Source organism: Poecilia formosa, unplaced genomic scaffold (assembly GCF_000485575.1).
Source record: "Poecilia formosa unplaced genomic scaffold, Poecilia_formosa-5.1.2 Scaffold99, whole genome shotgun sequence".
NCBI classification, from domain to species: domain Eukaryota; kingdom Metazoa; phylum Chordata; class Actinopteri; order Cyprinodontiformes; family Poeciliidae; genus Poecilia; species Poecilia formosa.
In genome coordinates, this window is record NW_006800038.1 from 1,310,428 (window position 1) to 1,320,339 (window position 9,912).

The following is a 9,912-nucleotide window of genomic DNA, read 5'->3' on the forward strand; positions in this document are numbered from 1 at the left end:
AAGAATAATCGATAGATTACTCGATTACTAAAATATTCGTTTACAACAGCCCTATAGTCAACCTACTGTTTTTGTCAGTTTCCTTATTATTCATTTACATTGGCTGTTCTACTCCTAATTGCACTGACTGAATAAATTACAGCTGCGCTGCGTTTACATGTTTGACCAAGTTTGGGGAGCTAAGCTAAGTGTGCTGTATGGTGCAGATTTACCAAATGAATTTGTAACTCAGCACACTTATGTCTGTACTTAAAAAACAAAATGTTTAAAGTCAACTCAGCTCTATTTTTCTGTATCGAATTGGACAATACTAAACTTTAGATATTGGTCAAAAAGGTGGATCAGTGCATCCCTAAACAAACCTCCATGTTTTTCTTGGATTCATTTTAAAAAGAAACGGGTTCTTTTGCCCCGTTCTGCAGAATGACAGTGTGTAGAGTCAGCTTGTTTTTCCGTTTTGTTTGTGTTCAGTGTATACTCAGGATGCGGAATAACGTGCCACTGCGCGCCCGAGGAATTAAAACCCATCCCAGCCACCAGAGACGGACAGACAGCTGGTTTTATCAAAGAATGTGGGTCACCTTGAGGCTTCAATCACCTGAGCAGACACAGTCTAGCTGTCTAGCCGGCTCTTTTTGATGTTTCACTCACCGCTGTAAATCCTGCACAACCAGGTCAGGCAGTGACACTGCGCGCCATTTGGCCCTTTTCAGTCAGACAGCATTCCTTCATTTCCAGTATGACCTTTATTTCCTCCCTGGCATTATAAAAGGACAACGCTCTGCCCTCTGGACATTAACAGTTCGACAGAAGGTCAACGACTTGACCAACGTGCAGAAAAACAACACAATCTTCCAATCTCAATGAGATTAAAAGTTGAAAAACAAAAGGTGTGCATGTATAAAGTAAAGGTTACGTCTTTGAGGTGTTAACCCCTTCAGACCTGATGTCCACTGGAATGGACGTCAGGTCCATTTCTGGGTTTAAACAAATACAAAAAAAGGGATTTTGTCATTTGAATGATTCTTGCTAATGACTAACTTCTTATTGACCAATGACCAATAAGGCATTGGTCAGTATGTCTTATAATGACCAATTACATTTAACTACTAGTAAATGTCACTAGTTACCTTTACTCAATTAAATTTACTTGAGTATGTTTTTAGAAAAAAAAATATTTTAGGAGTATTTTTACTATGCTGTACTTTTTACTTTTACTTGAGTACTTTTATTATGAACAAGGTTTCCTCCAGAACACTTGCTAAGTCTGGTGGTTGGGGCGCTCGGGCAGTGATTCATCCAGTGGCCCGCCTTACACTGGGGGAAACCTTGTATGAAGTATCTCTGCTCTTACTTGAGTAAAATTTCTGAAATTTTCTTCCCACTGAATGAAGAACAAACATGTTTTGACCAAAAATTCACCAAACACAGAAACACACCTGCAGTTTCTGTTAAAGTTTCATAAGAAAGAAACTGATTTGGACTTTTTTTTTTTGTTACGTATATGAATTATTGTCATTTTGGTCATAAAAATAGCTAAACTTTCCACATATACATTTACATTTTAATCTGCCTGATAATGTAATTTTATAATATTAAATGATTGATAATTTGATCAGTCACTCAGTACTTCAGTAGAGTTTTTACCAAATACTTTTTTACTCTTACTTGAGTAATTTTTGGAAGGCTACTTTCTAGTTTTACTTTAGTAAAAATATGTTGAAGTATCACTACCCTGACTTGAGCTTAATTTGTGGGTACTCTGCCTACCTGTGCCAGTAATATTGGACATTGGCATCAGACAAGCATTGCTCTGAAACTAGAGATGGGGAGGAGTAAGTGTCTATTTTACATTAAAAATTATAAAATTAACTTCATGGTAGCCTATTAAAATTCCTCTTGTAATTTAAAATATTTCCAGTGATTGTGTTTGAAGTTATTTTGAAACTATTTCCCATCATTAAATTGCAGTTTTTTTGTCAAAGCTGAATGTCCATCCCAATGGACATCAAGAGTTGGGTATATAAGCCAACATGCAAATAAAAAAAGTATCTGTAAACATTTTATAGCTTATTTGCAGTTCCACAAGTCATTTTTCTTTATTTTTATGTTTTTATCAGCACAAACACTGGCTTTCTTGAACTGCTTGTAAAATAATAATTTCTTTTTATTTTAATGCTGAATTGGAGAAAGATTTAGTTTTTTTGCTTTGTTGATAAAAATCAGGTTTAAATTGAATGGCTGCAGGTTGTTTTCTGACACTAGAGGAGATCTGAAAGGGCTTCCCAGCCTGTGAAACATTGGAAAATAATGTTAGGCAAATGAGCAAGGAAGGAAACCCTCTGCTCTCTCTGAAACTCTACCAGCTGTTTCTGTAACGCCTGACACATCAAACAGATGGGATATTTTCTCCAGCTCCTCTCATCCAGAAGAGTGGGTCTTTTGGAATATAAATACATTTTAAAATTATTTATTTTTCTCCTATCTCACAATCATACAGTGTTTTGACAAAAAACAGTAATACATAAAGTTGGTAGCTGCAAAGTGAGAAACGGTGAAAAAGTCCCAGAGTTCGAATGCTTTGGAAAAACCCCTTGGGTTAGAAAATTAGTATATGTAGTTCATATTTTGCCAAAAGTATTATAGTATTACTTCCTTTTTTAGCCAGTTCTGTTACAGTACATTCTTCCTGTTTTAAACTGTGGCTGGACAAGGGGGATTTCTCTCTTATTCTGCATTATTTTATACAGATTTGATTATATTATTATCCTCCAATCAAATTTTGAGCAACTTTATGTGGTTATTTTGCATTTTTAGCTTTACATTTTATTTTATTTAGGTTCATGATCTACTTTTTTAGCACTATTTTTAATGCTAGCATTAATTAAATGGGGTTTTGTGTTTTATTTCTATTTATTCAGGTTAAACTACACTTTTTAGTGTTGCACAATTCTACCAAAAGTTATGGGTTTGACTCCAGCTCCCTTAATCGAGCTTAAGTTGCCTGTTTTCTATGTTGTTTGCATGTTTTCTGTTTTCACAGCATTAAATCGATTACCAGATTGTATGATTGATAGATTTTTTTTTAACTTATTTTTAGATTTATTAATGCAACTTGCAACAGATTAAACACAAAAATCTTTAAACTCAATTTATCAATTTAAATTACTGAATAGAACAAGAATTGAGGGTCAAAAAATGGGTACAAAAAGAGATTTAAAGGAACTTGGTGACAAAGGTTTACTTAAGTTTAAGAAATAAATAAATACACTACAAGAGATTAATACACCTTTGTTAATTACATGCTACGTCTAGCTAGCCCGAAAAGGGGAGCAGACATATTTTTACTTAACTTGTTCTGCAGTCATCACTGACTGACTTAAGAAATGAAAATAATTATGGGTTTAGAGTGAACTAACAGTTTATTGTTTTAAGTTGTGACAGTCATCCACCTTGGGAATCTTGTGGAGGTTTTTGCCATGAGTAATTGGGCAGTGATCAGACAAAAACTAGCTAAAAAGCAGCACCAGATCATGGTGTCAAATCAATACTGATGACAAACACTAGTCAATACCTACATTAATGCTATTGCTAATGCTAAATGTTTTACATTTTTTAATGACTGTCCTTCCACTTTTCCATAACACACTGCTTTGTGTTGGTCTATCAAATCAAATTTTAATAAAGCAAAATAAAGCTTTAGACCCGGAATGTATTTGGCTGTTTGGGGGGCCAGTAGAGGTCAGCCCACCCAAGGCACCATTCATGTCTGAGCCGCCCCTGCTCTACCTTTGCTTCAGTGATGGAGTTGAGTTTCTGTTCTGCAGCGCTAATATGACAAACATCTTCAACTTTCACATGCTTACTATTTACTAAGCTTAACTTGCATAAACTCTACCCTTTTACTGTATCGCTCATTTTAGCCCACACCAGCTGAGAGCTTTAAAAATGCTGTTTCCCACTCACATACCTTGCAGTCTTAGCAACAAATCACTCAACACATGCAATCAGTGCAACTTCTGCACCAGATTACACATTCTCTGATGGGAAAGCTAATGAAAAACATAAAGAGACGTTCAGGTTGTAGAGTGTAGAAAGGGTAATGGAATATTGGGGGTTATTTTTAGCTCTGAACTGAACGCTTAGCGGGTTTAAAACCGGGTGACATCGGGTTTGATATGGGTTTGTCTGCTAAATTTATTGAAATTTAGATTCTTTCAAATTGATTAAATTCAAACAACCTGTGGATTAACGCTCAGCTCCAGGCTAAACATAAGAAAGGAGGGCTCAGTTATATAATGAGGATAAAATCAGCGGCACAATGAACACGTCTAAACAAACCGACATCGCTAGCATAACGTGCGTTAGTCCTGAGCCGCGGCGGCAGCTGTTCGGTAAATCCCTTCACAGTCTCTCAGTAACGGTTCATCATTCCCTACTTACCCGCTTGTGAAACGTCAAATCGGTTCTCACACGGAACTTCACTCGGTGGTTTACCGGAGCAGCTGCATTTCTGTTGCGGGGTGAAGGTGCGCTGCTCGCGCGGTTGGTTTTATTCTGCTTTCCCTCGGAGTCTTTCCGTTACTCCCGCAGGAAGAGCGGCTGCCTCCTCTGTCAGTCACGGAGCCGAGCCGGCTGAGCGCTCGGCCGCCATCTTGGTTTTGATGGGAGTCCGCCGACACACACACACACACGTTCATGTTTACATCACGTCAGAGGACATCCCAGTTACCCACCGGCACAGAGGCGAGTATAATGTGTGAGTGTTTGGGGTCCCTCTTCCCCCAGCTTCTCAGCATTTTACTTTTTAAACCTGCATCCTTCTGATCTACAAATAAACTCTGCTGGGAACTTCTTGTTTTGTTCATTAAGGGGAAAAAATGCAAACAATTATTGATCCATTTTTCTAAAGCACCCACTGATACCCAGTAATCAATGAAGGTGAGCTGGTCAGATCCTGATCCAGCACAGCAACTTCAACCCCAGCACTTCCAATTCAAGGTTCTTTTCCTGATTGATGTCTTTGGTTTCTGCCAAATATATCCCCCGTTCTGGTGTTCCAGTAATTCAGCTTCAAACTCATAAATCCAATTCAACAATATTAGATTTTCTCTCAAAAACATCAATTTAATCTCTTTCTGATTGTACTTTGGTATTTTTTTTAATTTGTAAACCATCCTCTTTTAAAGCTTGTGGAGGTTCAGTATTTATAACATAAACATAATGAATTTTGTCAATCTCAAGTAGATTTATTGTTCTCTTAACAATCAGACAGATTTAAAATCTCTGAGGCAACTACCTGATATAATTTTGTTTTAATTAGTCACCTGGTGATGCATCAGCTGCAGCTCAGTTCGGTTATCTGTCCAGCTTTGGTGGAAGATCATGTCCAGATTAGCAAGGATCTGCACCAGTTGAATGAAAAGTTTTAACTTTAATGCATGTATTTGGACACAGTATCAAGTTATATATCCAAAAGTTTGTTATTGAAGGCATATTTACGACCCTTCCTGAATTATAAAAGGTTTTTATTCTCATATAGAACCCTTCTTCCAGGATCATAATTAGTTACATACATTTCAGTTTGTAAGCAGCAATAAAATATTACAATGAACTTCAGTGGATTTAAAGAAGCATCTAGACAGTGAATTTGCAGCAATCCTTCCTCCTTAACGGGTGTAGCTACAGTACAGTACACAATCCCTCATACTGAGCATAACAGTGGAAAGGAAAACTCCCTTCTAACAGCAGAACCTTGTATACAACCAACTCATTTTACTTCTTTATTATTCTTTTTTATACATCTTCTTAAATATTTATTTTATCCTTGTTAGTGAACTGAATGTTCTGTAAAATATTTACCTTTATAAATTACAAACCATCCGTCAGAGAAATAAAGTACGTAGTATAATATTTTTAGTAAGAAGTCACTTTTGAGCCAAAACATTCATTAGATAAGCAAACCCACATTAGCTTAGAAAATAGCTCTAATCTCTATGATTAATATCTACCATTACCTGGGATATATCGTTTCTAAAAAGACATTTTTCACATATTTTAAAAGGAAACTTAAACTAACGTTACATAGAAACTGTTAGAAATGTGTCAGAATAATTCACAAGTCTGCATTTAGTTGTTTGAAACTAAATGCTGTCTAAAAAACAATTTTAGAAAAAAATCTTTTTTTTCTCAAATGGCTAGAAACAAGAGCTGAGCATGAGGCAAAAAGGAAAACTATTTGAAGTCTGTTGCAACTTAAAAATATAATAAAGTCTGGCTCCTTGAAGACAAAGAAGAAGGCAGTTCCAGAGACTCAGAAAACGCCAAGTTTTTTTTTTTTAATTTCTATTTCTAATCATTATTTATGCAACCCAAATGGAGGCTTTCACAATGCTTTTAGTCCAAACAAGACTCAGAATTGCTGTAATGCTGCAAATGAGGAGAAATTAGATATATTTTATTAGCTGGTGACTCACATTTTTTGTCACCAAAGTAAAGAGATGAAGCCGAGTAATTTATGTCCCCACAAGGCAAAGAATCTCACTGCACACACAAACATTTCCCCCAGCAGGAGGGAGCTCACATAATCTACCTGATGCTGACAATTAAATTACCTCAACTCCTATTTGTTAATGAAACTGACCTAATTCTGGGTTTAATTAATGATGTAAACCCAGATTGTGTAATACTTTCCCTTAAACTTGATTTTCCTCCTATAAAGTGATGAATTGTTTCGTGTCTCATGAGGATAAACAACCCAATCAGTCAAGGGTTTGCAGGATTGTGTCATTTATGTTGAACATTTCAAAGCACAGCCAGAATTTCCATGGCTCCTTTTGGACTAAGTGCATCAGACAGAGCAGATAAATAAAATAGGAGCGGCTAACCAGGGCAGACAGCGCTGAGGAAAACGTCAGACAGTGAGGACAGCTTTTTCTCATGCTCACTTGTCATTCTGCATCAAAGCAAATGAACCCAAATGTTTGGCATAGACCATCATGACAGAAAACAGAAGTTTTTCCATTTTTAATTTTGGAGCCTGTGAAAAAATAACTTGTAAAAATGTCCCATCTGGCGGTCGTGAAGTAAGCAGGACAAACAGTTATAAGGATGTGTAGAGGGATAAAGTTTTGTAGGAATATCTAATAAAAAGATTTTTCACGTTGTGCCAAATGGACAGTCTAAAAGTCGTCACACTCCTAGATGCCTTTCATTTTAAAGGTGACCTATTATGCTTGCTTGAACATGAGTGATACAAAACATGTTCATCACATATTTTGCACAAAATCCTTCTGAGATAATGAGATTTCAGTCTGATGATTGAGCTGTTTTCATGCATCTCGTCACTTTAAATCTAAACAAGTTGCTGCTGGCCACGTCCCCAAATCAACGTTTACACTCACACGCAAAAATGGCTCCAAATAAATGTGAAATTATACAACCATACATCTTTGAAAAACAAAAGTGGAGCCTCCTGTGCAACCTACAAGAAAACAGCAAGTGGTTTCTGGATGGTAAGTCAACAACAAAATGCTTGTCTTTTCCAACAGCCATTGTACAGTGCATACAGTTGTAAAACCAGCTGACCACTTAAGCGCTTGGTTTGTTTTTAGAAGCAGTAGAAAGGTTTGAAGTACAAAAATGAGCAAAATGCAAATTTTTCATAATCGGTCCCCTTTAACATTCTTTAATATATTTTATTAACAGAGCAGCACAAATAACCATATAATTGTGAAATTAAATGAAAAAGATTCATGTCCTTATTTATTTTACACAAAAATCTGAAATGTGTGTTTATGCAGCTCCTCTTTATACTTCGTTTAGGGGGGGATTTGCAGCAGGTATATCTGCAAGTCTGTCAGTCATGCTGTATGAACCATGTTCATCCCCACCTTTCCTGTAACAATAAGTTGTTTCTCTGCCAATAGCGCATTTAGCAGTGAGTACATAAGGTTGATTGACTACACTAAGACCCGCCTCCTGGCCCTGATTGGTTGTTTCTGGTTTGCACTGGGAGATGCCAGAGGACCTCAATTTTTTTTCACAGATTATCTGTTTCATACTGTGACGACCAGAGGTGAGCGGAGTACCCAAAATTTTAATAAGAGTAGAAATACTTACTTATTGCTAAGTAAGTAGTTCTGTTTAGTAGATAGAAGCGGATAAATCATTTGTCTCTATCAAAATATTTTTACCAACTAAAAAGTGTCCGTCCAAGAAATTACCCAAGTAAGAGTAAAAAAGTATTTGGTAAAAAGTCTACTCAAGAACTGAGTAACTGATAAAAACTATCAATCATTTAATATTTAAAAATTACATCATCAGACAAACCAAAATATAAAGTTAAGTGGAAATTTAGGTATTTTAAAGACTGACATGATAATAATTTATATAAGTAACAAAAAATAAGAAAATAACAAAGAACATTTTCCTGATTTCTCATTGATTTCTTTCAATAAAAAAACTTAAGAAACTTTAACAAAAACTGCAGCTATGTTTCTGTGTCTGATGAATTTTAAAACATGTTTTTCATTCAGTGGGAAGAAAATAGAGAAATTTGACTCAGGTAAGAGTAAAGATACTTCATAGTAAAATTACTCAAGTAGAAGTAAAAAGTACATCGTAATAAAAGTATTCTTAAAGGTAAATTTTTTCAAAAAGGTTACTCAAGTAAATGTAACTAAATAACTAGTTACTATCCAATTCTGGTCATGACATAGTCCAAAAATATTTGTCTTTTAGAAAGCTTTAAATCTGAACAAATCTGCTCTTATTTTACCATAAAACTTTTGGAAGGTGGCCTGATTGTTGAATATGTTGGAGACTTTCCTCCCATCCTGTTCCCCACCGCAGCATCTTGGGAGTGACTCACTGCTCAAGGCTGTTCAAATTAATAAATGAAAAACTAACAACGCCTTCCAAATGGCCTTCAAGCCCCATCCTGATCGATGCTAAATAAAATTGTTGTGACTATTTATGAGATGGTTGGCATGCAGCAGCTGAGTTTTATTTTGTGTTGAAGGGCTGTGTGTGTGATGAAGCTGGCTCAAGCAGCTTGGTGAAGGTGGAGTGTAGGCAAAGTGTTTTCAACACATATGTGCAGAGTCATAAATCTACTACATGTGTGCTATATGTTTTGTTCTCAAAAGTTAGATGTTAGAAAAAACTGAGACTGGATTTTCACAGTTTCCACAAGACAAACAATCTGAAATTTTCTGCAAAGGCTGTTTAATTGGAGGGCTGAGCATATTTAGACAAATTTGTTGTGCTGCTGCAGTGATTGTAATCAAAAGGTTACTGCTGCCATCTGCTGTCTTCTAAAGCCCAATGCAAGAAATTAAACTCCACATGTAAGGTTTTGGTAAAATGAAATACCTAAATATTTATATTTACAGGCCTAAGGTGCCAATTAAACACAGATGCACCAAAAGGTATCTTCATAAAACCAGGGTTTTTTTTAGCAGATAGAAACAGATAAATCATTTGTCTATTTTTTTTTTTTTTACTATTTGTTAAAAAGGTCACTATGTCATGACATTATAGTATGATAATCTGTGAAAAATGTCTATGCCTTCTCCCAGTGCTAACTAGAAACAACTATTCAGAGCAGGAGGAGGTTCTTAGCGCTGTCAATCATGCCCATGTGCACACAGCTTTTTCCATGATCAGGTGATGCCTTTCTCTGTTTGATGCAACTCTGTGAAATGTTGAAAAAGAAAACATTGTTAGTTAAGTCGTACAGTATTGTTACAAATAACTGTGCCATGAGGGACTTTTGTCACAGTCTTGTAGCATTTGGGTATTGATTTTCTTAAGTTTAAATTAACCATTGCATTGTTTATTTACTTCTGTTCACACACACAAATAATATATAGATCATCTAAATAAATAAATAAATAAATAAATAAATAA

General features: G+C 35.8%; 1 protein-coding gene across 7 annotated transcripts in view; it reads right to left on the reverse strand.

Annotated features, from left to right (window-relative positions):
- Positions 1–4,763, reverse strand: part of LOC103142641 (C-myc promoter-binding protein-like) — a 66,410-nt gene extending 61,647 nt beyond the window's left edge. For 4 of the 7 annotated variants that reach the window (XM_016674682.1, XM_007558794.2, XM_007558791.2 and 1 more), the window contains exon 1: positions 4,444–4,762. The gene's annotated coding sequence lies outside the window, so the exon portion shown is untranslated. Of the gene's footprint in view, positions 1–4,443 lie in introns of all 7 variants that reach the window. The other 3 variants (XM_016674679.1, XM_016674677.1, XM_016674681.1) reach the window with 2 other exon arrangements.
- Positions 4,764–9,912: the final 5,149 nt, after the last annotated feature.